At 45.6% G+C, this 25,853-nt stretch overlaps 1 long non-coding RNA gene across 3 annotated transcripts; it reads left to right on the top strand.

Annotated features, from left to right (window-relative positions):
• Positions 1–88: 88 nt before the first annotated feature.
• LOC132806998 (uncharacterized) lies at positions 89–24,923 on the top strand. 3 transcript variants are annotated; one of them, XR_009641904.1, is made up of 4 exons: positions 89–157; positions 794–900; positions 5,356–5,455; positions 24,520–24,923. It is a non-coding gene; the product is annotated as an uncharacterized LOC132806998 (long non-coding RNA). The 3 variants fall into 3 exon arrangements; XR_009641906.1 differs by lacking the exon at positions 24,520–24,923 and adding an exon at positions 18,188–18,277; XR_009641905.1 differs by lacking the exon at positions 24,520–24,923 and adding an exon at positions 8,877–8,956.
• The last annotated feature ends 930 nt before the right edge of the window (positions 24,924–25,853 follow it).

The following is a 25,853-nucleotide window of genomic DNA, read 5'->3' as shown; positions in this document are numbered from 1 at the left end:
GACAGTGGGCGGAGCTGGAGATCCGAGCAGGAGGTCGGTCCTCCAACCAATCAAAGTGAATGAAGGGCGGAGCTAAACTGAACCACGTGATCACCCTCGCGCGCGGCGCAGAGTCGCTGTAATGAATGCTCGGGAAGTTATGGAGAGGAAGAATACGGTAAGGAAAGAAATAAACAGGGAAACGGGAGAAACACTGTGTTGCTATGAGCGGAGAGGTTTTACAAACAAATTGTGCTCGTCGGAAAACACAAGTTTGAACGTCCCAGTCCCATTTTTGCAATAAATGCGGAATTGCCTCAGCGGCTGCAGGCCTGAGTGAGCGCCGCCATCTTTATTCGGGACAACGATTCACTGGACACGTGCGGAGCCGCCATCTTTGTAGGGGGCAAGGTGCAGCCAGGCGCATGTGCAGCCTCTCTCTGGTACAGAGTCATTGTGATGACAGCAGCCAATCCTGCTCTGATTCACCTCTGGGCTCCCTCAGGACCACTTTGTCAATGTCTAGCTTCCTCAGTCTCCAACCATGGGGGTATTTTTGGTCTGTTTAATACTGTATTATTACTTTTATAGACCCTTTGTAAATGAGTTTTTCACTGCGGCCCAGCCCCTGACCATGTGCTGCTCTATTATCAGATTACTTTTTTCTTGAATATTTTTGACAGTCAAGAATTCCTTTTTCCAATAAGCAAGTGTATTTTCCTTCCATTTCTGACTATCAAATTCTGCACCATTTTCATTCCCTTTAATCCGTTTTGCACTCCCTGAAACATCATGTGTATTTCTCCTTCCACAGATCCCAGTGATTAATGCCAAAGCCCTGTTGCCTGTGGAGAGGGTGATGCTTGACTTTATTGTACAGCTGCAGTTTGTGTGGTGAAGGTGCTCCCACAATGTGGTTGGGTAAGAGACATTACAGATTATTCATTACAGAAACAGTGATGATTTGAAGATAATGTCCAAATCAAGAACTTTGTAGTTTTATCATCATTCTTATAATTTCACAAAAATACGATTGAGAACTTTAGATATAAGGCCAGATATAGAGATATTTGGTCAAGTGTCCAAAACAGGTGCCACAAAGCAGATTTTGAGGGATGTCTTAACGGTGGGAAGCAGATATGTGAGGTTTTGTCTGCAAATTCCAGTTTGTGCTTTGGCAACTGGAGAATCAGCCACACAGTTGAAGTAATGAATTAACAAGTCGTTGGGAATCTAAAAGAAAATGGGTTGTCGAGGTCTCAAAGGATGTGTGGTGCAGGGAGCTAGGGATAATCACAGCCAGGAATATAATCAAGAATGAGAATTTTTAATTGTTGTTGCTTATGAATAGGATCCTTTTGACAGATGAACATGTTTGGGGAGAAGTGAGCACGTGGGCAATAGAGCTTTCAATTTTTCTTGTCGATTACAGGAAGGTTGAATTTGGGAGGCTGGCCAGGAGTGTGTTTGGATAATTAAGTCTGGAGGTTACATACAATGGATGATAGTTTGAGTATATGAGCTGAGGTGAGGGTGGAATCAGATAGAAATAGTAGTGTTGGAGTGGGACTGGGCTGTAACTCTCACCTCGCCTCTGGGATCCAGCTGGTTGTCAGGTTGTGAATCAGGCGGTAACACAATCGGGAGCTGAGTGGCCCTGGTGGAGCTTAAAATGAGTGTCGCTGAGCTGGCTGTTGCTGAGCAGCTGCTGCTTGATAGCCCCGTTGATAACATCTTCCATCACTTTACTGTTGATCGAGTGTGGACTGACAGAGGGAAATTTCCTGGGTTGGATTTGCCCTGTGTTTTTGTGTTGTACATGCCTGAGCAATGTTCCACATTGTCAGTAGATGCCAGTGCCGGAGCGGTACGTGGTTTGGTGGGTGGCAAGTTCTGGAGCACAAACTATCAGTATTGTTGCCCGAATGTTAGCAGGACCCATAGCCTTTACACTACTTAAACATTTCTCGGTATTATTCAAACTAAATTGAACTGGCTTAAAGCTCACATCTGTGATGTTAGGAAACACTGGAGAAGGCTGAGATGGATCATCCCACTTTGCATCTGGCTGGAAATTGCTGCAAAGCTGTCATCTTATCTTTTGCATGGATGTGTGAGGCCCCTCCATCAGTAAGGGTGGGGATATCTGTGGTGCTTCCTGCAACGTGTTGTTTAATTGTCCATCACCGTTCACAACTGGGTGTGGCAGAACTGCAGAGCCCTGATCCACTCCATTGGATGTAGGATCACTTAGCTCTGTTGCTTGGTGCTGATGCTGTTTGATATGCAGATGGTCCTGCTTGGTAGCTTCACCAGGTTGGTACTTCATTTTTAGGTATGCCTGGTGCTGCTCATGGCATACCCTCCTTTCCTGTTCATTGTGATGGGTGATTGTGGGATGTACAAACCTATGAGGTTACAGATTGTGCTGGAGTACAGTTCTGTTGCTGTTGTTATCCCACAGTGTCTCAGAGAGATCCAGTTTGAGTTCCTACATCTGTCCCATTTAGCACGGTGATAGTACCACTCAGCACAAGGGAAGTTTTTCTCAACTTTAAGGCGAGGCTTTGTCTCCACAAAGACTGTGGGATGGTCACTCTTACCGATACTGTCATGGAGAGATGCATTTGCAGCTGGTAGATTCATACTGATAAGATCTAGTATGTTTTTCCCACTTGCAGGTTCCGTTACCTCCTGCTGCAAACCCAGTTGAGCAGTTATGTCCTTGAGGACCCGACCAGCTCAGTCAGTAATCCTGCAGCTGAGCTACTCTTGGTAGAGGACATTGAAATCCTGTACTCGGGGAGTACACTTGTCACCATTTTATTGCCTCAGTCCTTCCTCCAAGTGTTATTCAACATGGAGGAACACTGATTCATCAGCCGAGGGTGCATGGTACGTGGTAATCAGCAGGAACCATGAGACTTCCTGGTGTCCAAAGTCAATGCTGAGTACTCCCAGGGCAAATGGTTCCTGTGTGTACACCACTGTGCCATCGCCTCTGCCTGATCTGTCCTGCTGGTGGGACAGGACATATCCAGAGATTTCAGGAGAAAGAGAAGACTGCAGATGCTGGAGATCAGAGTCGAGAGTGTGGTGCTGGAAAAGCACAGCAGCTCAGGCTGATGAAGGGCTTAGGCTCGAAACGTCGATTCTCCTTCTCCTCGGATACTGCCTGACCTGTTGTGCTTTTCCATCATCACACTCTCGATATCTCGGGATGGTGATGGTGGTGTCTGGCCATTATCTGTAAGGGATGACTCTGTCAGTATGACTTTGTCAGGCTGTTCTTTGACTAGTCTGTGAAACAGCTCGCCACGTTTTGGCACAAAACAACCAGATGTTAGTGAGCAGGATGTTGCAGAGTGGAGAGGGCTGATTCTGTGGTTGTATTTCCTAATGCCTTGTTAGATGCCGAGTGCTCCATCCAGTTTCATTCCTTTGTTGAGACTTTGCAGTGATTACTACAGTGAGTAGCTTGTTAGGCGACTGTCAGGTTGGCAGGATCGTTTTTGCCATTGACAATGGTTCCATGGAGATCAGGAGATTCCTAATTCCAGTTATTTTTTTCTTGAATTCAGATTCCACCATCTGACAAGCTGGGATTCAAATAGTGACTTCAGTTGTACATTTTAATATTCTGGATAAAAGTTAAATACATTAGGTTTGTTCACTCATTTTAAATATTACGAACCCTGGTTTTGTTTCTTTGTAAAACACTGTCCATCATCCTGTCTCCTTCATCCTTCCCTCCAATAACAAGAGCAAGAAACACATTGAGTTTCTCTGTCACTAAGTCTGAGACAATCCGACCAGCTGCCTCTGCTGCTTCCCTCCCTCCCACTAGCCCACCGAGCCAAACTGCCTCACATGGTGTTCCTGATTTATGTCCCAACTTGCATCGTTCTCCAGTCTCTTGCTAAGTCTTATCAGAGCTCATCTTGATCTTTCACTAGTCTCGCTAAACTACAGATATTCCAATTCTGTTTCCTCCTCATCACTCCCCGTCGCCAATTCACAGGTATTGTTCCTTGTTCTGTCTGTCTGTCTTTCCTGGTTATGTCCTTCTCATTCATTCTGCAAGAAAAACCAGCATTTGACCTCCCCATCATTTGTAAATCCTGCTCCATCTCTACTCTCCCTTTCCTTTCTGAATTCCTTGTATGTGGTGTCCCTCCTGTATCTCACCGACATACTGCCAGGAGGTGACATCGTCCAAAAGCGCTGTGTTAGGTTTCACATGTACACTGACAATGTCAAGCTCTCTCTCCCCATCATCCCTCTCCATTGCTCCACTGTTACTCAGTTATCAAACTGTTTATCACACTCCCACTACTCAGTTAGCTGCAATTTCCTCCAATGAAACATTGCAATGGTTAAACCCATTGCCTTCAGTTGGTATTACAAATTCCTTTCCCTCACTGCTAAGCCCCTCTCTCTCGCTGGGTGCAGTGTGAGATAGAACTAGACTCTTCACAACATCGCTGTCATATCTGTAACCCCAAGGTGATTTTGTGATCACACATCTACACAAACACAAACAGGAATTCCAATCTCTTAAACGTTGCTTGTCTCCACCTCATCCCAGCTCCATTGCTACTGAAAATCCTTACCTGTGTCTGTGTTGCCTTAAACTTGATGAATCTGAAACAGAACCCTTGATTTTGTGACTGACCTAGAATCTGCGAGCTTTCTGTGTTTCCTGCACAATTACCCCTGGTCCCTTTGTGGTGCAGCTTTCTACAGTTTCCACCAAGTAAATAGCACTCTGTTCTTTTATTATCTCCTCCAAAATGACCAACTTCCCATTTTCCCAAATTCATACTCCATGTGGCAACTTGTTGCCCCCTTCTCCTGTGCATCTCTCACTCTTCTCAATCCTCTTTGAACTTTACGCCTTTTCTAGGAGCTCCCCCCCCCCCCCCCCCATCATTCTTCTAAACATTTACTGGGAGCACTGGGCAGTGGGAAGCATGCAAAGTTGCTCTGTTTTTAGAGATATTCTATGGGAGGAGCTTGCTGCCCATTGGTCAGAATGGAGGCAACTTGCCCATCGAACTGCATGAGCCTTTCACACCCCATGTCTTTCTGATGAGGCACAGCAGCAGCACAGAAGGAAAACGAAAGAAGCAAATCCTGCTCTCCACATCTCACTGACTCTTGGAACATTCTGTCCCATGTGTCAAAGATCTGACTTGTTCAGTCACATGAAGTCCCAAGGTGGAAACTCCTAGAAGCACACATAGATTTCCCTGTGAACTGACTGCTGATCTCCACAAGGGGTAATGTGTCCAGTCATCCTGGGCCAGGAGGAGGGGATGGTGTGAGTTTCTAACCTGAACTGACAGTGATGGATTTTATAAACTTGTATTACAGGATGCTACAGGTGGACATTCAGATGGTAATCTCAGTCATTATAACACCAAACTCTGATTGAATTAGTCAGTTCATCAGGACTTGGATATTCGCATTGTGTGTGAGTATTGTATTCCATCTGAATCCCATTTGCTGCATAAAAGTTCTCCTTTGAATCTTCCCAAACCTTTAATATGTGTCCTGTACTCCTTGTATAATGAGCTGATGGATGTAAGGTTTGTTATTACACAGGTAACTTTTCTAAACCCCTTTGTCACAGCTCCTCTCAATTGCCTCTGCTACAAAGAGAACAACCTCAGTTTCCCCAAACCCCTGATTCCCCAGTGTCTGTTTGCTCTCTATAAGGCACACATCAGGATTGTGTTGGAACATTCTCCACTTGCCTGCATCAGTGCAGCCCCCAACAATATTAATGAAAGTGAACATCTCCCATGTACCACCTTCAGCATTTCCTCTCCCCACCCCAGAGACACAGTGGCATCACTGTGTAAAAGGTAAAGGCAGCATTGTCCGCCCAGACCATAGGGCTGCTCTCTCATTAGGGAGGGAACTGGAGCCCCTGGAAGAAACCCATGCAGACACTGGAAGAATGTGCAACTCCCACAGAGACAGTTGTCCAAAGCTGGAATCCAACCTGGGGCCCTGGCAGCAGTGCTAGTCACTGTGCCACCCTAAAGTTGTAATTTGATTCACAACTACCACTTCCTCTGATAGTTCATTCCACACATAAACCATTGTCTGAACAATTTTTTTTATAAAAGGTTCCGAACACCTTTTTAAAGCCGTTCTGCTGTCACCTTAAAAGGCATGTACTCAGTCTTGAATCGCATCCCTTCCTGGTAAGGACACCTGGTATTCACATTACTGATACCACCCCTCCATGATTTGAGAAACGTCTAATAAGGTCGCTCCTCAGCCTCCTGCGCGCCAGTGAAAGAAGTCGCAGCCTATCCAGCATCTGCTTATAATTCAAACTATTCATTCCAATCAACATCCTGGGAAATCGCTTCTGAATCCGCTCCAACTGCATAATGTCCTCCCGATATCAGCATGACCAGAACTGGACACAGAATTCCAGAAAAGTCTCCAAAATAACGTCCCAACTCTTGTACTCAGAGGTCTGAGAAATGATGGCAAATGTGCCAAGCATCTTCTGAACCACCCTGTCTACATGTGACACATACTTGAAAGACCCGAACAGATCGGCCTCTTTGTTCCATAGCGCTACTCGTGGCCATGTTTTTAATTAGTGTAACTCTGCCCTTGTTTGTTTTTTCAAGATGTAATATTTTGCATTTATTCCATTCCAAAAATCCTAAAAAAAACCCCTGAGCATTAAAGACAGTAGGAGTATACTTAAGAGGGAAATCAGGAGGGCAAAATGGGGACATGAGCTAGCTTTGGCAAATAGGGTTATGAATAATCTCAAGGGTGTTTATAAATACATTAAGAACAAAAGGGTAACTCGAGAGAGAATAGGGCTCCTCAAAGATCAGCAAGGTAGCCTACGCGTGGAGCCACAGGAGATGGGAGAGATACTAATTAAATATTTTGCATCAGTGTTTACTGTGGAGAAGGACATGGGTAATATAGAATGTGGGGAAATAGATGTTGAATATGTCCATCTTACAGGGGAGGACGTGCTGGGTGTCTTGTAACCCGTACAGCTTGGTTAATCCCCAGCGCCTGATCAGGTGTACCCTAGATCTCTGGAAAGCTGGGAATGTGATTGCTGGGCCTCTTGCTGAGATATTTGTATCATCGATTATCACAAGTGACATGCTGAAAGACGAGAGGTTGTTTAACGTGGTGCACTATTTAAAAAAGGTGGTAAGGACAAGCCAGGGAACTATCGCCCGGTGAGCCTGACATTGATGCTGGGCAAGTTGTTGGAGGGAATCCTGAGGAGCAAGATGCACGTGTATTCTGAAAAGCAAGGACTGATTAGTGATAGTCAGCATGACTATGTGCGTGGGAAATCATGTCTCACAAACTTGATTGAGTTATTTGAAGACTTATCAAAGAGGATTGATGAGGGCAGAGAAGTGGACATGATCTATGGAATTCAGTAAGGCTCTCGACAAGGTTCCCCATGGAAGACTGGTTAACGAGGTTAGATCTCATGAAATACACGAAGAACTTGCCATTTGGATACAGAACTGGTTCAAATGTAGAAAGCAGCGTGGTGGTGGAGGGTTGTTTTTCAGATTGGAGGCATGTGACCAGTGGAGTGCCGTAAGGATGAATGCTGGGTCCACTACTTTTCGTCATTTATTTGTATGATTTGGATATGAGCAGAGGAGGTATAGTTAGTAAGTTTGCAGATGACACCAAAATTGCAGGTATAGTGGACAGCGAAGAGGGTTACATCAGATTAAAACAGGATGTTGTTCAGGTGGGTGAGAAGTGGCAGATGGAGTTTAATTGAGATAAATGTGATGTGCTGCATTTTGGTAAAGCAAATCTTAACAGGACTGATACACTTAGTGACAAATTCCTAGATAGTGTTAATGAACAATGATATCTTGCAGTGCAGGTTCATATTTCCTTGAACGCAGAGTTGCAGGTAGATAGGATATTGAAGAAAGTGTTTGGAATACATTCCTTTATTGATCAGAGCATTGAGTATAGAAGTTGGAAGGTCATGTACAGGATATTGGTTAGGCCTCTTGAAATATTGTGTGCAATTCTGTTCTCCGTCAATCGAAAGGATGTTGTGAAACTTGAAAAGGTTCATGAAAGATTTACAAGGATATTGCCAGGGTTTGAGCTGCAGGAAGAGAGCAAAAAGGCTGCGGCTTTCTTTCCCTGGAGCATCAGAGACTGAGGGGTGACCTCCATAGAGGTTTATAAAATCATTAGTAGCATGGATAGGGTAAACAGGTAAGGTCTTTTCCCTGAGTAGGAAAATCCAGAAATAGAGAGCATAGGTTGAGGGTGAGAGGGAAAAGGTATAAAAGGGAACTAAGGACCAACTTTTTCACGCAGAGAGGGTGCATGTATGGTGCATATAACTGCCAGATTAAGTGGTCGAGGCTGACAATTATAGCATTTTAAAGGCATTAGGATACTTGACATGAATGGGAAAGATTTAGAGGGATATGGCCCAGCTGCTGGCAAGAGGGATAAGATTAGGTTCTGATATCTGGTCGGCATGGACAAATTTGACCGAAGGTTCTGTTTAGTGCTCTTCATCTGTGACTCACAGCTCAGTGGGTTTCGGTCTCTTCAAAGATAAATCTTAGTCTGTTTTATTTGAGTAAAGCTACAACATTCAGTACAGCGACAGTTTATTTCTTTAAATACACATCTTATGATACACTTTGATTAAGTTTTTAAATATGAAATATTGGTACTAATTTATTCTATAGTCGTGTTTTGTAAAGCTGTAAGACTGGGTGCCTTTTTCTGGGTCTGTGGACTGTTAATGTGCAGAGATGGCCATTCGTGCAGTGATGTGCTCTTCCTGTTGGATGTAGGAGATTAAGGAAAGTTTCAATGATCCTGATTGTCTGTTGCAGGAAGTGAGGATGCAAATCCTGTAGGATTTCATGGATCAGATGGAGCGATGGTTAAAGGTAATGAAGAACTTACAGGAGCCAGGGGGTGTGATAAGTGGCAGTTTCAGAAAGGTAGGAAAACTGCCAATCCAGTCAGGTAAATGGGTTTCCTCTCGGAAATGGAGGAGTGGAGGGCAAGTAGTGCAGGAGTGTCCTGTGGTTATTTCCATCTCAAACAAGTATACTGTTTTGGAAAGCGTTGGGGTCACACTCTCAGGGGAATATCGCACTGACAGCTAAGTTACTAGTGTAATGGATCTAGTGTAATGTGAGGTATATCAGGTTCCACGCGATCGATGGTGATAGGGGGCTCTCTAGTCTGCAGCACAGACTGCAGTTTCTGTAGCTGACAGTGAGACATCAGAATGGGGTGGTGCCTCCCTACTGTCTGGGTGAAGGATGGCTCTGAGGGTGCAGAATATTCTGAAAGGGGAGAATGATCAGTGGGAGGTCGCTGCACATTGGTACCAATGACATCAGAGAAAAGGATGAAGTCCTGATGAGAGAATATAGCAAATTAGCCTGGAGGATAATAAGCAGGTCCTTGTGGGTAGTAATATCTGGATTACTCCCTGTGCCACATGCTAGTGAGAGTAGGAATAGCAGGGTAGAGCAGATGAATGCGTGGCCAAGGATCTGATACAGGGGAGAAGGATTCCCATTTTTGGATCATTGGAATCTCTGCTGGGGGAGAGGTGACGTGCATAACAAGGATGGATTACACCTGAATTGGAAGGTGTCTAATATCCAAGCAGGGAGATTTGCTAGTGCTACTCGGGAGGCATTAAACCAGTGAGGGCGTGGGGGTAAACCTAAAGAGATAGTGAGAAAGGAGGTAACCCTGAGGCTGGTACAGTTGAGAAGTTAGACAGGCAAGGGCAAGGCACAGAATGAGGTCGGACTGACAAGGTACAATAGACAATCGGTGCAGGAATAGGCCATTCTGCCCTTTGAGCCAGCACAATCATTCATTATGATCATGGCTGACCATCCACAATCAGTATCCTGTTCCTGTCTTATCTCTGTAACACTTGATTCCATTATCTTGAACAGCTCTATCCATCTCTTTCTTGAAAGTATCCAGAGACTTGGCCTCCACTGCCTTCTGGGGCAGTGCATTCCATGTGTCCACTACTCTCTGGGTGAAGACGTTTCTCCTCAACTCTCTTCTAAATGGCCTCTCCCTTATTTTAAACTGTGTCCTCTGGTTCTGGACTCACCCATCCGTGGAAACATGCTTCCTGCCTCCAGAGTGTCCAACCCTTTAATAATCTTGTAGGTCTTAATCAGATCCCCTCTCATTCTTCTCAACTCAAGTGTACACAAGCTCAATCGCTCCAATCTTTCAACATATGATCATTCCGCCATTCCGGGAATTGACGTCGTGAACCTACCCAACACTCCCTCGATAGCCACAATACTCTTCCTCAAATGTGGAGACCAAAACTGCACACAATACTCCAGGTGCGGTCTTACCAGGCCCTGAATAGCTGGAGAAGGACCTCTTTGCTCCTATACTCAATTCCTCTTGTTATGAGGGCCAGCATGCAGTGAGCTTTCTCACTACCTGCTGTACCTGCATGCTTGCTTTCATTGACTGATGTACAAGAATACCTAGATCTCGTTGTACTTCCCCTTTACCAAACTTGACTCCTTTTAGATAGTAATCTGCCTTCCTGTTCTTGCTTCCAAAGTGGATAACCACACATTTATCCACATTAAACTGAGTCTACTATGCATCTGTCCACTCACCTAGCCTGTCCAAGTTAACCTGTATTCTCATAACATCCTCCTCACATTTCACCCTGCCACCCAGCTTTGTGTCATCAGCAAATTTGCTAATATTACTTTTAAGATGTTCATCTATATTATTAATGTATATTGTAAACAGCTGCGGTCCCAGCACCGAACCTTGTGGTATCTCACTAGTCACTGCCTGCCATTCCGAAAGGAAGCGTTTATCACTACTCTTTGCTTCCTGTCAGCCAGCCAATTTTCAATCCAAGTCAGTATATTCCCCTTTGTAAATCCATGCTGACTCTGACGAATCCTATTACTGCTATCCAAATGAGCCATAATTTCATCTTTTGTAATTGACTCAGCGTCATTCTCACCACTGACATCAGACTAACCGGTCTATAATTCCTTGTTTTATCTCTCCCAACTTTTTTTGAAAAGTGGGATAACATTAGCCACCCTCCAATCTGACTCTACATCTCCTGATTCTGTGTATCCCCCTTTCCCAAGGGACTGAACGTCATCCCTCATCAACAGGGCCATCCCACCCCCTCTGCCCATCAGTCTGTCCTTTTGATAGCACTGCACTGCATTTATTTCAATGCAAGAGGTTTTACAGGGAAAGCAGATGAGCTTAAGATATGGTTTTGAACATGGGACTGGGATATAGTGGGTATGACAGAAACGTGGCTTAGGTTGGACAGGCCAGGTAGCTTAATGTTCCAGGGAATAGATATGAGGAAGGGTAGAAAGGGGGATAAGAGAGAAGGTGGAATGGTGTTTTTGAGTAGGGATAACATTATTGTTGTGCTTAGGGAGGATATTCATGGGGGTTCGCCCGTTGAAATTACTTGGGTGAAACTGGGAAATAAGAACAGGACGATCACCTTATTGAGGTTGTCTGTGTGGGTTTCATCCAGGTGTTCTGGTTTCCTCCCACAGTCCAAAGGTGTGCAGGTTGGGTGGAGAATCCAGGCTGGATTGCCGTATTGTTCAGGGATGGGCAGGTGGGTGGATTGGCCATGGGGAAATGTTCAGAGATGTGCAGGCTAGGTGGATTGGTCATGGGAAATGCAGCGTTACAGGGGTAAGATAGGAGGCTCTGAGGGTCAGTGTGGATGTGATGGGCCGAATGGCCTGCTTCCACACTTGGGATTCTTTGACGACAATTCTACTGGTTTTAAAATAGTTGCAGAAAATAATAGATCAGATCTAAAAGTTGGTGTTCAAAATTGGACAAAGGTGAATTTTGATGGTACAAGGCAAGAACTTTCAATATTTCTTTGCAACCCCCAGGTAAAGGGACGGCTGGAAAGTGGGAACATAAGAACAGAAGGAATAGGAGCAGGGGTAGGCCATCTGGCCCCTCAAGCCTGCACTGCCATTCAATAAGATCAGGGCTGATCTTTTCATGGCCTCGGCTCCACTTTCCTGCTCTCTCACCATAACCCTTAATTCGATTCCTGTTTGCAAATCTACATTTTGCCTTAAAGACATTCAAGTTGATAACATCAACTGCTACACTCAGCAGGGAATTCCACAGAATCATAACCCTTTGGCTGAAGAAGTTCCTCCTCAACTCTGTCCTAAATCAGATACCCCCTTATTTTGACGCTGTGCTCTCTAGACTGACCCGCCCCCCAATGGAAATAACCTCCCTGCTTCTATCTTATCTATTCCCTTCTTAATTTTATTTTTTCCAATACAGCCTCCCATTCTTCTAAATTCCAACAAGTATAATCCCAGTCTATTCAGTCTCTCCACATACACCAATCCTCTCAACCCCCGACTCAAACTAGTGATCCTCCTCTGCACCCCCTCCAGTGTCAGTACATCCTTGTTGAAGAAAGGAGATCAAACCTGTACACAGTACTCCAGGTGTGGCCTCACCAGCACCCTGTACAACTGCAGCATAACCATCCCTCTAGCAAGGAAGGACAATAAACCCTTCACCATCTCTTTTAGTCCCCTGGGATGCATTCCATCACGGCCAGGAGACCCATGTTCTTTTGGGCTGTTATCTGTTCCAACACTACCTCTTTACTGAGAGTGACTGTTTCCATGTCCTCATCTGCCATTGCCTCCATAGGCCTGTGAAAATGAGACAACAAGAGAACATAGACAGTATGTTCCTGTTAAAGCCAAGTCTGGTAGGTGTAGAGAATGCTGTGTGTCTAGAGAAATTGAGGGTCTGGTCAAAAAGATGACGGAGGGATATGGCAGCTACGGACAGCTGGGTTTGAGTGAATCCCTCGGAGTATAGGGGCAATAGGAGTACACGTGAGGGAAAACAGGAGGGCAAAAAGGATACATGAGAGAGCTTTGGGGGGAAAGAGGTTTAAGGACAACCCAAAGAGATTCTACAAAACACTAAGGACAAAAGAGTAACCAGGCAGAGAATAGGGACCCTCAAAGATCAACAAGGCTGTCTGTGGAACCACAGAAGGTGGGAGAGATACTACCCAAGGATTTCATGTCAGCTTTTACTGAAAGAGGATATGGAAGCTAGAGAGTTTGGAGAAATAAATAGTGATGATTTGACAACTGTCCATATTACAGAGGAGGTTGTACGGGATGTCTTATACAGAAAGCTGAGTAAATCTGTGGGACCTGATCAGGTGTATCCCAAATCTTTGTGGGAAGTGATCGCCGGGCCCCTCGTTGAGAGATTTGTATCACCGATAGCCGGAGGTGAGGTGCTGCAAGACAGGAGCCATTATTTGAGAAAGGTGATGAGGAAAGGCCAGGGAACAATACACTGGTGAGCCTGAGGGTAGTGGCAGACAAGGTGTTGGAAGGAATTCTGAAGGACAGGTTTATATGTAATTGGAAAGGCAAGAAGTGATTAGGAATAGTCAGCATGGCTTTGTACATACATCACTAACTTGGACTTCAGAAAGACATTCAAAAAGGTTCCACATAACAGACTGATTAGCAAGTTAGACACCATGGGATGCAGAGAGAGCCAGCTATTATATACAAATTGGCGGGAAGGTTGGGGACGGAGAGTAGTGCTTTTCGGACTGGAGGCCTGTGATGAGCAATATGGTGTAAGGATCAGTGCTGGATCCACTGATTTTCATCATTTATATCAATGATTTGTGTGTGAATATATGAGGTATAGTTAGTAGGCTTACAGTAGACATCAAAATTGGAGGTGCACTGGACAGTAAAGAAGGTTACCTCAGAGTACAATGGGACTTCAATCAAATGGGCTGAGGATTGTCAGATCGAGTTTATTTCAGATAAATGTGAGGTGCTCCATTTTGGAAAAGCAAATGAGGGCAGGAATTATACACTTAATGGGAAGGTCCTGGGGGGTGTTGCTGAACAAAGAGATCTTTCAGTGCAGGTTCATAGTTCCTTGAAAGTGGAATCATAGGCAGGGTAGTGAACAAGGTGTTTGGTGTACTTGCCTTTACTGGTCAGTACATTGAGTAGTGGAGTTGGGATGTCATTCTGCGGCTGCACAGCACATTGATTCAGCCACTTCTGGAATTCTGCTTTCAGTCCTGGTCTCCCCGCTATCGGAATAATATTATGAAATTTGAAAGGGTTCGGAAAAGATCTGCAAAGATGTTGCTAGGGTTGAGGGTTTGAGCTATATAGATAGAGGGTGAATAGGCTGGAGCTGTTTTCCCTGGAGCATCGGATACATTTGTGAGGAGCATGGATAGGATGAAATCCCAGAGTCTTATTCCCAGGATATGTGAGTCCAAAGCTTGGGGGCACAGGCTTCAGGTGTGAGGGAAAAGATTTAAAAGGGATCTAAGGGGCAATGTTTCCAGCTGAACATAGTACGTGTGTGGAAGGAGCTGCCAGAGGAAGTGTGGAGGCAGGTACAATTACCCAGTTATGCCTTTGAGATGTTGTATGTGATTAGCAAAAGTTTAGAAGGATACAGGCCAAGAGCTGGCATATGGGATGATATTAATTTAGGATATCTGGTCGGCATGGACAAGTTGGATCGAAGGGTCTGTTTCTCTGCTGTACATCTTTATGGCACTACTAAAATTAAGATGGGTTTCTCTTTTATGGAGAGTTAGCAGAAGATCAACTAATTCTCCTTGGAGCTGAGAAGGTTAGGCAGGGATTTCGACCAGGAGCAGATTTGTTTCCAGGATATTTAATTTACAGAGAGACAGACGGAGAAATTATTAACGTCACAATTTTGAGTAACTACTTTCAGGTAAATGGCAAATAAAACAGGTTAAAAATGTGAAGATTATTGTACTCACTAAGTTCTGAGCATCTGGAACAGTTTGGACGCAGATTCAGTAGTTATTGAGAAAACAAATTTGGAATTTAACTTTTTTAAGGAAGGATTTGGAGGGCTACAGACAAATGGGAGGTGAGTTGGGATAGACTGGCACCATCTCCAGAGGGGCCAGTACAGCTGAATAGCCCCAAACCCCTGTGCTCTGCGTTACTGCCCCATTCACTGTGAATGATGAAGCTCATCCCAGGGCAGAGTCCAAGAGACATACAGCATGGAATTAGACCCTTTGGTTGAACTGGTCCATGCCGACCAGATATCCCAACATTTGGCACATATCCCTCTACACCCTTCCTATTCACATGCCCATCCAGATGCCGAATGGTGTAACTGTACCAGCCTCCACCACTTCCCCGAACCGAAGATTCCATACAGGCACCCATCTCAGTGTGAAAAAAGTTGCCTCTTGGGTCCCTTTTAAATCTTTCCCCTCTCACCTTAAACCTACACCCTCTCGTTCTAGACTCCCCCACCCCAGGGAAAAGCCCTTGTCTATTTTTCCCATCCATACTCCTCATGATTTTAGAAAGCTCTATGAGGTCACCCCTCATCATCCGATGCTCTTGGGAGGAGCCCACTCATGTCACAATGGGGCCCAGGTGATTGACAGCAGCTTCAGACCAATAGGAGAATTGGCGTGATCCTTCGGCCAATGGGAGTGAATTGGGGTGGGTCCAGCAGGCCAACACATGGCCATGAGCTGTGCAGGCGCAGTGTCACTGTGAGAGAGGTCCTCATGAGTGTGAAGGGAGTGGGAGAGACTGCAAAGTCTGGGGAAGAAATTGAGTTATTGTGGACTGGGAGGGTTTATAAACGCACAGTTTTAGGCTGCTAGACTTAAATGAGAAATTCCTGGTAAATTAGAACCAAAAGAACTGCGGATGCTGTAAATCTCACTCAACAGCCAAAAGATACTGGAAAAGCTCAGCAGGTCTGGCAGCATCTGTGAAGAGAAATCGGAGTTAACATTTTGGATCTGCTGACCCTTCCTCAGAACTGATGCTACTGAAAAAAAATGTTGGTATATATGCAGAAGATCGGGGTTAAGGAGTAAATGATAGGTGGTGATAGAGTCCAAAGAGATGGGAGCAGTTGGACAAAGGAGTGGATAACGATCTGGCTGGGGCAGGGTGAATAGCCGTTTATGGGGACTGTTAGTGGCTAACTATAGCTAATGTGTAATGGTAGGTTATGTACTAACAAGGCCTGGTGTGTGGTTTAAGAGGCTATGGCGCTAGGACATTGGAGAGTTCAGGACCTAAATTATTGATTTTGATACGGGGGCTAGAGGGGTGCAGGGTCCCCAAGTAGAAGATAAGGTGTTGTTCTTCCAACTTGCGTTAACATGTGGCGCTGGAAAAGCACAGCAGGTCAGGCAGCATCCCAGGAGAAGGATAATCGACGTTTTGGGCATATTCCATTCATCAGGAATGCCAGGATTGGGAGTGGGGTGGGAAGTAAGAGGGCTGAGAGATAAATAAGAGGGATGTGTGGTGTTGGTGGGAAGTGGGCTAGGAAGGCAATGGGTAGATGTAGTTAGAGGGTAATGGAGATAGGGTGGAGTGGATAATTGGAAAGGAAAGTGGACAGGTGGGACAGTTTAAGGGTGTGGTGTCGAGTTGGAGGGTTGGATCTGGGATAAGGCAGGGGAGGGGAGATGAGGAAACCTTGATTCTGTGGTTAAAGGGTCCCAATTTCTTCCTCCAGGCGTCGGGTAGCTGGGATTTGGTGGTGGAGGTGGCCCATGACTTGCATGTCCTTGGAGGAGTGGGTAGGGAAGTTGAAGTGGTCAGCCACAGGATGGTGGGGTTGGTTGGTGCATGTGTCCCAGAAATGCTCCCTGAAACATTCCGCAAGTTGGTGTCCCAGGAGACAACATCGAAAGCAAAGGCCATAATAGGTGAGGTGTTTGGATGTGCAGGAAAATCTCTGCTGGATGGGGAATGGTCCGTTGGAGGTGAGGGGGAGGTGTGGGCACAGGTTTTGCACCTCTTGTATTGACAAGTGAAGGTGCTGTGAGTGGAAGGTGGGTTGTTGGGGAGCATGGATCTGACTAGGATTCACAGGGAATGGTCTCTGTGGAATGCTGAAAGGAATGGAGAGGGAAATATATCTCCGGTGGGATCTGATTGTAGGTGGTGAAAATGGCGGAGGATGATGCGTTGTATCTGGGTGGAAGGTGAGGACTGGGGGGTTCTATCCTTGTTGCAGTTGGAGAGGTGTGGTTCAATGGCAGAGGTGCGGGAAGTGGTGGAGATACACTGGAGGGTATTGTTGACCACGTAGGAGGGGAAATTGCAGTCCTTGAAATATGGTGTGTTTTGGAATGTTCTGGAATGTTCTGCCAGCTTGCATCAAGCTTCACTGGAACACTGCAGTAAGCATGAGACAGAGATGTTGGCCAGGGAACAGGTTCGTGTGTTAAAGTAGCAGGCAGCTGGAAGCTCAGGGTCTGTTTTGCAGCAGAATGTAGATCATCAACTGCCATTTCCAGCACCTCCACTGAGCTGCTGCCAGACACAGGTTCCTGTCCCCTCCATTCACAGCTATTCACCCTCCCAGCAGATTGTTATCTACTCCTTTCTTTCCAAATGTTATTTTTTCTTTTGGGCTCTGTCCCCACCTATTATTTACTCTTTACCCCCTATCTCCTGCAGTCCAAAGATGTGCAGTATGGTGAATTGGCCAAGCTAAATTTCCCGTAGTGTTCAGGGATGTATAGGTTAGGTACATTAGTCAGGGTAAATGTAAAATAATAGGGTCGGGGAATGGGTTTGGTTGAGAAACTCTTCAGAGGGTGAGTGTGGACTTGTTGGGCCGAATGGCCTGTTTCCACACTGTAGGGATTCTAATTTTCCCAGCTGCAGTCAGTTCTGAGTGAGGGTCACTGGACCTAGAATGACCCTTAGTGTGTGCAGAAGGAGGAAACGGGAAAGGGGAGTTGGATCAGTTTAGACTGGAAGGGTTTAATTACACTCTGTACAGGTAGTTAGGCCTGAATTAGAAACTCTTGGTCCCACGTTTACAGCAAATGGGAAAACGGCTGTGGGCCTCAGGCGGTGATGGGTTCTGGGTTATGGCCACCATCTTTATTGGGGACAAGGTACAGCGAGGCGCATGGGCATATCCTCTTCCTGGGTGGGGTCGGGGTGATTTGAAGAGGAGCATTTACACATCAAACACATACCAAGAGAAGTATTTGTCTTTACTGTTCAGCCTGCACTGACTGTGAGTTTTATTTTGTGAATTCATTTTATAGGATTTTATTTAATAATTGAGACAGGGATCTCAAAATCAACTTTCTATCGTCAGCAGGGTCATCAGGATCGGAATACCATTGACATTTAACTGGGGAAGGAAAAAGGTGTGTCTGTTCTGTCTGTGGGAAAGTATCTCTTTTTTTCAAGCAAAAAGCAGAAAGATGTTCGAAGGGATCACCCTTTGGGTTTGTGCTCAATTCTGGGCCCTGAGAGGGAACACAGATTTGTCCAAATTACACCTCGTCTCTACATAGGAACTGTCAGATTTAGACCCAATCACCCACTTTCTGATGTTAACCTGTAAACTCCTCATTTTCAATTCCCTGCAAGCTTCTGATTAAAATTCCTTATGGACTCAAATTCCAGCACCATTTCGGGTGGAATGTTCCAGGTTTTGACAACTGTCTGTTCATTCAGAAACTGCTGAGGTCCGTATTGACTCTGGGGTTACAAAGGGCTGAATTGAAAGATGAGATGCAGTTCTTCAGCTCCCATTGAGATGCATTGGAACAGTACAGGAGGCTGAGGGCAGTGTAGGTGTGAGCAGACAATGAAAATGACAGGGCTGCACCGTGAGGGCTGCTTGGTTCAATGAGAGTGTTTTGGAGTTGGGTGTAAATAGAGCGAGGGGAGACAGGGAGAAGGTGAACCACAGCTTCAGTTTTAGTCCAGGCCATTCAGCAATTCACATGGTCCCAAAGGGAACAGCCAAGTTGTAAGCGATACCTGCTGAGTGTTTTTTTTAAAACAGTTTTTAAAGTGTAAAATGTCAGCTTAAGTAAAGATCGGGGCTTTTGATGATAATGGAAATGTTGGAAGAGAAGGAAGGTTTTTGCTCATTTAAATTCTCCTAATGGGAGTAACTAGCTGAAACTAGAGACACATTGTTACAGGAGCCCTCAGACCCGTGGGGCGCTCCTCTTGTACAATGTGGGAAATAAGGGACACTTCCAGTGTCCCTGACGGCTGTGTGTGCAGGAAGGGTGTCCATCTGCAGCTACTGGGAAACTGCTTTTCAGACCTGGAGCTGAGAGTGGACTCACTGTGGAGCAATACTGAGAATGCTATGGACGGCACGTTTAGTGAGTTAGTCACACTGCAGGTGAGGGTTACACAGGCAGAAAGGGAATGGGTGACCATCATATCAAGCAAAAGGCTCAGGAAGGGAGTGCAGGACTCCCCATGATCATTTCGCTTCTCATACAGATATTGTGCACCGCTTGGGATTCTATAAGGGAGGGAACAGGTGGGGTTGCCTCTCAGGGGAAATCAGCAACAGCCAGGTTCATGACCCCACAGAGAGCTCCGCTGCACAGAACGGGAGGAAGGAGAATGGCAGAGCTATAGTGACAGGGGATCCAGTAGTCAGGGTCAGAGACAGGCGCGTCTGTGGCCACTGACAAGAATCCAGGACAGTGGAATTGAACCCAGGTCCATTTATTGATAAAGTGCACAGACTAATAAAGGTCAACGTCCCAAATGCAACCTTCAGCACTTGGTCACCCTAAAGCTCTATTTTCCAGGGTCTGTGCACTTACTCTGAGCCCTTCAGAGGGATTGAAGGGGATGGGGAGAAAACAGGAACAGGATTGTGTTGTAGATCTACAAGCTAACCGTCACCCTCCCCTCTCAGTCTCCCCCCTCTGTCTCCCACCCCCCCCCATCGTACCTCCTCCCCACCGCAGGGAAAAGACCTTGTGTATTTACCCTATCCATGCCCCTACTGATTTTATAAACCTCTATAAGGTCACCCATCAGCCTCTGACGCTCCAGGGAAAACGGTGTATTCATCCTCTCCCTATAGCTCAAATCCTCCAACCCTGGCAACATGCTTGTAATACTTTTCTGACCCCTTTCATGTTTCACAATATTGTTTTGAGAGGAAGGAGACCCGAATTGCACGCAATATTCCAAGCATGACCTAACCAATGTCTGTATAGCCGCAACATGACCTCCCAACTCCTATACTCAGTGCTCTGACCAATAAAGGAAAGCATATTAAACACCTTCTTCACTATCCTATCTACCTACGATTCTGCTTTCAATGAGCTGTGAACCTGCACTCCAAGGTCTCTTTGTTCAGCAGCGCTCCCGAGGACCTTACCATTAAGTGTATACATCCTGCTAATATTTGCTTTTCCAAAATGTAGCACCTCACATTTATCTGAATTAAACTCCATTTGCCAATCCTCAACCATCTGACCAAGATCCCGTTGTAATCTGAGATAATCTTATTCACTGTCCACTACACCTCCAATTTTGATGTCATCTTACTAACAATACTTTCTATATTCACTTCCAAATCATTTATATAAATTATGAAAATTAGTGGATCCAGCACCGATCCTTTGTGACACCCCACTGGTCACAGGTCTCCAATCTGAAAAGTAACCTTCTGGCACCACCCTCTGTCTTCTACCTCTGAGCCAGTTTTGTATCCAAACGGCTCGTTCTCTCTCTGTATTCCGTGAGATCTAACCTTGCTAACTAATCTCCCATGGGGAACCTTCTTGAACGCCTTACTGAAGACCATGTAGATGATTTCCACCCTTTTGCCCTGACTTAAGTTCATGAGACGTGATTTCTCACACACAAAGCTGTTAATAGTATACAGGACTTAACTCTGTACATTGGAGTCTGCGTCACCCAGTTATGGGTGTTCATATTCTGGATAAAGTTCACGTACACCAGCTTTGTGTTAGTGACTGTGTATCGAGTCTTATTAATATCACCAACACAGTGAGTTCCTTTTCAAAGGCAGTCCCTATATCCCTAACCCTGCTCCCATCTGCTCTGTCTCCTCCATCCCCACCAGAGACAGTAAGTGGTAGGAGCTCATGGAGTTTCCATGTGAGTGAGACGGAGAACATCTTCCCTTCTTTCCTCTAGTCCACCAAGAAATGGTGGTAGTGTCCTTACCTCTGGACCAGGAGGATCAGGTTCAAAGTTGAGTGACAGCATCTTTGAAGTGGCTGATTGGAAAACCTGCCCAAGCCACCAGGCCATACTGTCTCCCAGCTGTCCCTGCCTGAGCCTCTAAACAAAACCTTCCTGTAGTTTCTCTCCTGTTAGACTCTCCCATTGCTCAGTTTGTCCAGGATCCCCTCCTGCTGCTGCACTGCTCATGTCCCTCACTGACCTGTCCATCCCCCAGTGTCCTCCACATTCATTCATTGTTTACAATCCCATTGTCCCAGTCCTCCAGCCCCGCCCCCTCCACCCTATTGGGCAGTGGCTGCTGTCAATCACTCAGGCTCCTGTGTGATCTGGAGCATGCTCTGCAGGAGGGGAGACCGGTGCATGGGCGCAGTGCTGGGCAATTGTTGGTGTATGTGCAAGGTGGGTCAGTGCCAGGGAGAGCGGCTGTGGGTGTGTGGGATTGATCTTTCATTGGCAGCTCACTCCCTTCCTCCCTCTGGGAACAGGTCCCAGGGGAATGGCCCCTCCCCTGGTATCGGGACAAGTGGTCGGCGTATCAGTGGGGGAGTATTTTGCAGAAAGTTATCAGAACTCGGGTGAAGATTCAGGGATGTTACGGAGAGGAACATTCATTTTAGTTCATTTTTATTCAACCAGATATGATTTGGCCAGTGTGTGCAGGATGGTTCTCATCAGAGGATCGGAGTAGGGGAATAAATAAGAGGTTCCAGATTGGGGGGGAAAACGTCAGTCCGTTCTGTCCCAGAAGGAAGCCCTGGGAGGTGTGGGGAGGATTCACCAACACCCAGGAGGCTCCGAGTCAGACTCATTGATTTGATTAGATTAGATTTCCTACAGTGTGGAAACAGGCCCTTCGGCCCAAACAGTCTACACCGACCCTCGGGTTACCCACCCAGACCCATTTCCCTCTGATTAATGCATCTAATATTATGGGCAATTTAGCCTGGCCGATTCACCTGACCTGCGCATCTTTGGATTGCTGGAATCGAACCTGTGACCCTAGTGCTGTGGGGCTGCCGTGCCATCGTGCCACCCCTTTTTTTGGTTTTTAGTCTGTAGGCAGGAGCTAGGAAGCTGAATTCAAAGAGAGGAGAGTGTTAGAACTAGGTGTGGAGGGAAGGAGTGAGGAGATTATTTTGGATTTCAGTTCACAGAAGAGAGAAATTGTGAGACTGAGATTTAAAGCTTTGGGGGAACAAAGAAACTGCAATTTAATACTATAATTGTCTTATGAATTTCCATCCTGTGTTAACGGTGGTGACTTGTTTTCTCTGTTGTAGAGAACTGAAAGGGCAGATTTGCAGATGAGAAATTTAAATTGAACTTCATTTTCAGTTTTGATAGTTACTTGATCCGTGCCGATCTGAATATCATTGGCCTTTTTCATGTGGAAGGGAAGGTGTGTATTCTGTCCGTGGGTGAATATTTCAAATGTCAGTGTGACTGGAAAAATTACTGAGGTACAGCCAAGTCCATGTTAGCGTGGTGACTGTGGAGAGAGGATCAATCTAAACATCAGGTCATAGGCAGAGAACAAAGGGAACTAACACCTTCAACATATTGTCTCACTATAAACCATTGTTAGCAGCTAACCTGAGAATGCAACTTTAAAAAGAAGGGTTTTGTGATTTACACATGAAAGAAGTCAAACTATCACTGTATTCTCACAGATGAAAGGCTTAACAGACAATTAATTTTTCAATGTATAATTTCAGTTACATCACACTGCAAATTTTTGCTATAAACTCTGTGTTATGATCGAGCCCTCCACAATCACCTGATGAAGGAGCGTCGCTCCAAAAGCTAGTGTGCTTCCAATTAAACCTGTTGGACTACAGCCTGGTGTTGTGTGATTTTTAACTTTGTACACCCCAGTCCAACACCAGCATCTCCAAATCATGACTCCTTTGGGGAGGGTGGTGAGTTTTGGATTCAGCTTTCCAGTTATTACCATAAGAAGATGAGCACTGGGTACAGGAGAGGGAATGCAGCCCTTCGAACCAGCCCCACCATTTAATACGGTGATGATTGAGCTCACCTCGGTCTCAGCTGGGTTTTCCTGCCTGCTCTCTCTCACCCTTCATCTCATTGCAAATTCAACATCTGTATCTCTTCATTAAATCTGCTCATTGTCCTGGCATCCACTGCATTTTGAATAGGGAATTCCACAGATTCACAGCACATTGAGATAGGTACATTCTTCTTCATGAAATTAGAATAGAATCCCTACAGTGCAGAAACAGGGTATTCGTCCATGGAGTCCACACCAACCCTATAATGAGCATCCCATTCAGACTCACCCATTCCCTGTATTTCCCATGGTTAATGGCTTAACCTGCACAGGCATGGACACTGTGGGCAATTTAGCATATCCAATCCTCCTAACCTGCACATCTTTGGACTGTGGGATGAAACGGGAGCACCCAGAGGAAACCCGCTCAGACACGGGGAGAACGTGTAAACTCCACACAGTCACCTAAGGCTAAAATCAAATCCAGGTCCCTGACACTGTGAGTCAGCAGTGCTAACCATTGAGCCACCTCTGCTTAAAATCTGCTCCTCCAATTCACTTCCCACGCCCCAGTTGGCTGAATCTATATTCCTTACATCAGAAAATCAGGTTGTGGAAGCAGGTGTCTCAGTAAAACCCAGTGACAGCCCATATGTCCTGTGTGTCTGAATGGGGATCCTATACACAACACCCTCCAGTCCACATTTTTCATACACTTTCCAGAGACAGGGCTCCAGTGGCTTCTTGGGGACTACAACACCCACAATCCCTGTGGCAGGGACCACACGTGTGTGGGGAAACCCCGCACTGTACATGTACAGAATGTGGGCGGGTTTTGGAGCATGTGCTTTAGGTAAGTATACTTTGCAGAAAGTATTTCACACTGTGATTGGCTGGGGAAGGGATGCATCTGCTTCTGGTATTGATCTGTTAGGGGGTCACCACACCCATGTGGGACCACTCTCCATCCCTAATTCATTGTAATGCTGGGAATCAACAAATGGGAAACAAAGAAGGATCTGACCCATTCTCCCAGACTGAAGGTTCCTCTTCTGTCCAGGATCTGCCACCTCCCTTTCTGTTTCCTTTTGTTTCATTCTGCTGTTACATTATTGACTTGCAGCAACTGAAGGGAAAGGAAGTGAACCCAGAAAGGGTGCTGAGTCTGACCAGGGACGGGAAGTGGTGGCATGGATCTGTTTATCAGTAACTCCATGAGAATGGGCAGGGTGTACACTAGGGGGTAGCAGAGTCAGAATGGTGGGAGAGTAAGTGGGCTGGAGGGTAACAGCTTCGGGGGAAGAAAGGGGAAAAAGATATTCCAAAGAAGCTAGAATTGTCTGCTCTGAATTTCTAATCTGTACATATTCCTTTATACAGGGTGCTAGATGGTGAAGATTTGCAGACTGAAATCTCAAAATCATGTGCAGATTGTGATTATGTTAACCAGCATTTGAAGAACCAAAGATAGAGAATCACTCGGCCAAAATCCTGCAACACTCTCCCTCCCAGCATTGTTGGTCTATCTGCACCAAATGGACTGTGAATGGTTCAAGACAGCAGCTCACTCCCATCTTCTCAAGGGTAACTAGAGATGGGGAATAAATGCTGGCTGAGCCAGTGATGCCCATATCCTGGAAATGGTTTCTATCTCTAGTTGCTGAACCCCAGTTGATGTTACTGCAGGATGATGAGGGATGCTGAGTGCATCCTCCAGGAGGCAGCACCATCACATTACCCCTGCCTACACCCACACAGTAACACCGCCACGTCACTGGAACAAAAGGTAGTGAAGCCAAAGGAGGACTTAGATATAGTTCTTCGGGTAAAGTCATGAAAGGGGATTGGAACACAGCAGGAACAGGAGACTGAGCTGGATGGTCAGCTGTTTCCCATTGAATGGTGGAGCAGGATTGAAAGGCTGAATGGTCTCCTCCTGCTGCTATCTCCCAGGTATGTATATAGCCATGGAGCCCGGGTAGGAAGGAGTGGGCAGGGATTCTCCAGGAGATTGCACTTCCACAACAGGTTTCAGTGAGGGAAGGTTTGATGGATTTTATTTAACATTTATCTTTAACACAAAGTTTGTAAATTTTGGTTTTAAAATGTTGTAAAAGTTTTTTGCAAAGCAAATAAAATTAAAGAAAATAAATTAAACTGTCTGAATATAACAGTTTTAAAACTCTCAACCACTGTAAAACAAAATCCCTTTTGTCACGGACACCATCACTTTCCAGTTACTCAAGCTCCAGGGAAATATTCCCTCCCTGTCTGAACCTTTGGTTTGATGTAATTGCTTTTCAGGTCTCCTTCTGTGAGCTGCGAAGCGTTCTTTTTCCCCATTTCCCTGACACAGAAATGTTATCACAGCAACCTTCCCACCATCAAAATCATCATTATGCCATTTTGCTTTTGGTTAACATATAATCACCAGCAGTGCAAAAGTGAGGACTGCAGATGCTGGAAACCAGAGCCGAGATTAGAGTGGTGCTGGAAAAGGGCTTTTGCCAAAACGTTGATGTTCCGGCTCCCCGGATCCTGCCTGACCTGCTGTGCTTTTCCAGCACCACTCTAATCTAGACATATCATCACCAACAGTAAACCATTTGTGTAACCAATTGAATATTTCCAAACAAAGCCCATTACGGGCCAAGCAAACCATTACAAGTGACAGAGTGAGAAGGGACTAAATCAAAGTAGAGTTGTGGGGAGGG

This window comes from Hemiscyllium ocellatum (genome assembly GCF_020745735.1).
Source record: "Hemiscyllium ocellatum isolate sHemOce1 chromosome 17 unlocalized genomic scaffold, sHemOce1.pat.X.cur. SUPER_17_unloc_2, whole genome shotgun sequence".
NCBI lineage: Eukaryota > Metazoa > Chordata > Chondrichthyes > Orectolobiformes > Hemiscylliidae > Hemiscyllium > Hemiscyllium ocellatum.
This window is presented reverse-complemented; position numbering and strand designations above follow the sequence as displayed.